Genomic DNA, 3,260 nt, shown 5'->3' with positions numbered 1-3,260 from the left:
GCCCCCGCCGGCGCCCCTCGCCGCCGCCTCGCCCTAGCGCCGCCCCGGCCTCGGATCCGGGGAGATCCGGCCGGCCCCCGCTTCCCTGACGAGCTTCGGCGTCCTCCAACTCCATCCCCGACGATCCTCGTTTTGCGCGCTCCGGCGAGATCCGATCCAGATCTGGAAAACCCTAGGGGTTGACCCTTTTTTTACTAAGTCCCAGTTTATTTTGCATACTTTGACCTGCTACATCTTTGCATCCGTAGCTCCGTTTTGGGCATATAGCATATCAAAATGTTCCACTCAAAGAGCAAATAATTTCATCTTATTGCATCATTTTCATTTGAGTTCATATTGATGCCCGAAATGCTGTTGGAAGAGTGCTATTTGAGATAATTGTCAGATCTGCTGCTCCAATTAGACATTTGTCATTTTTGCCATGATTATTGTGTGCATGATATGCCCCTGAGCTCTACATGTGTTTTTTTATATGTTTTGCCATCTTTCCAGAGGTGCAACCCATGTATTTTTGTGATGTGTGTGGTGACTAGCACAAGCTTGCAAAGTGGTGCATTCGTTAATGCTGATTTCAGGGACTTAGCAGTTCCACTAAGTCCTTGATCTGTTTATCTCAATATGCCATATTTTCATGTTGTTTCCTAGTGATCCGTGCCTCTTTTGAGGATGATCAGTAAGGATGTTTTGTTAATCTTGTAGTGCTCTATCCATCCATGTCTTTGTTTGCAATTATGGAGCACCCTAGCTTGAGTCAATCGAGCTCTACTTTTGCTATTTTGTGAATCTGGCCAGATTGTCTACTTGTTAGTGATTTTGCCGAGGATGTTGTAGTTGATCCGTGCATGCTATGTTATTGTTCTTGCCATGTCTCGCTTGTATAATGTATATTCTTGATGTGTGTATGCTTATATTGTCATGACTTGCTCTGTAGTGAGTGCATCGAGCTCGTAAACATGCCTACTTGATATCTGATTTAGCATGCTCCAGTTTTTCACTAAGTCTGTGAACTGATTATGTTTTTGCCATGTTCGCATGCTTGCAAATGTATTTTCTGATCCCTTTTGGCTCAAGGTCACTAAGGGACTTTTGTTAAGCTCTTTGAGTAGCTCCATGCCATGCTTTACTTTGCCATGTTCAGGCCCTGTAGCATATAGTTTTCATGCTCCAAAGTGTGCTACCTGATCTGAGATTCCAGACAAGTGTTAATTTCACCAAGTCTGAAATCTGTTTACCAAATGCATTTTTGCCATGCTTGTTTGAACCTGTTAATGGATGAATTGGCCGTAGCTCAGTGTTAATCTTTTGTTAAGCTTCATGAATGGATCCCTGACATGTATTTTGTTGTCATGTTTGAGTGCTGTAGCATGTTCATCTTGTTGCATTTAGATGGCTACTTGCTGTATATCGCATACCGGTGCCATATTTGAATTGCTTGCCATTTCCAAACCGTAACTCTGATTCCGGCGTTCTTTATATTGTTTTCAAGCGATTTCATCTCACCTTTCCAGTGGCACACTTGGATTTCCAAATTGAGGCCAGGTCCATTCATTCCTTGTCAAATCTTGCATATGCATCACATATCGCATCCCGCACAGCATACCATGTTTGCATCATGTTGTTTGCGTTTGCACATGGTTGATTGTGTCCTTGTTGCTTGTTTGTCTTGCTTGGATAGAGCCAGGAGACGAGTTCGCTAACGAGGAGCCCGTTGAGTTTTCTTTCGAGGATCCAGTCAACTCTGACAACTTTGCAGGCAAGATGATCATACCCTCAAAATCACTTCTATCTTTTCTTTGCTAGATGCTCGCTCTTTTGCTATGCCTATGCTATGATGCCTACCACTTGCTTATCATGCCTCCCTATTTGCCATGTCCAACCTCTAACACACCATGTCCTAGCAAACCGTTGATTGACTATGTTACCGCTTTGCTCAGCCCCTCTTATAGCATTGCTAGTTGCAGGTGAAGATTGGAGACCGTTCCTTGTTGGAACATTATTTACTTGTTGGGATATCATTATATTATCTTGTTATCTTAATGCATCTATATACTTGGTAAAGGGTGGAAGGCTCGGCCTCTCGCCTAGTGTTTTGTTCCACTCTTGCCGCCCTAGTTTCTGTCATATCGGTGTTATGTTCCCGGATTTTGCGTTCCTTACGTGGTTGGGTGATAATGGGAACCCCTTGATAGTTCGCCTTGATTAAAGCTTTTCCAGCAATGCCCAACCTTGGTTTTACCATTTGCCACCTAGCCCCTTTTTCCCTTGGGTTTCCGCAGCCCGAGGGTCATCTTATTTTAACCCCCCCCAGGCCAGTGCTCCTCTGAGTGTTGGTCCACCTCGTCAGCCGCCGATGGCCACCAGGGGCAACTCTGGGCTGGCCTACCGGAAGTTTAGACAATCTGAGTGTGCCATGAGAACAAGATATGTGCAGCTCCTATCGGGATTTGTCGGCACATTCGGGCGGTGTTGCTGGATTTGTTTTAACTTGTCGAAGTGTCTTGTAGAACCGAGATACCGAGTCTGATCGGAATGTCTCGGGAGAAGGTCTATTCCTTCGTTGACCGTGAGAGCTTGTCATGGGCTAAGTTGGGACTCCCCTGCAGGGATTTGAACTTTCGAAAGCCGTGCCCGCGGTTATGGGCAGATGGGAATTTGTTAATGTCCGGTTGTAGATAACTTGAACCTTAACTTAATTACAATGAACCAACTGTGTGAGTTACCGTGATGGTCTCTTCTCGGTGGAGTCCGGGAAGTGAACACGGTGTTGGAGTAATGCTTGTCGCAGGTTGTTCTCTAGTTATTCGTTCGCGCTTTGCCTTCTCTTCTTGCTCTCTTTTGCGAACAGGTTAGCCACCATATATGCTAGTCGCTTGCTGCAGCTCCACATATTGTACCTTGCCTTACCTATAAGCTTAAATAGTCTTGATCACGAGGGTGCGAGATTGCTGAGTCCCTGTGGCTCACAGATTACTTCCAAACCAGATGCAGGGCCTGATGACTCCGTTCCAGATGACGCGCTTGAGCTCAAGTGGGAGTTCGACGAGGACTCACGCCATTACTATGTTTCTTTCCCTGATGATCAGTAGTGGTGCCCAGTTGGGGCGATCGGGACCGTGTCGCATGTTGGGTTGATCTTTTATTTTGGCGCCGTAGTCGGGCCATGAGTGTTTGAATGTTGTAATGCTATTTGTGTACTTTGATTGACGTGGCGAGTGTAAGCCAACTATGTATATCCCCTTTTATTATCTATATATTACATG

The sequence above is a fragment of the Triticum aestivum genome, chromosome 3A, assembly GCF_018294505.1.
Source record: "Triticum aestivum cultivar Chinese Spring chromosome 3A, IWGSC CS RefSeq v2.1, whole genome shotgun sequence".
Taxonomy (NCBI): Eukaryota; Viridiplantae; Streptophyta; class Magnoliopsida; order Poales; family Poaceae; genus Triticum; species Triticum aestivum.
The sequence above is the reverse complement of the archived record's forward strand: the minus strand, read 5'-3'. Positions refer to the sequence as shown.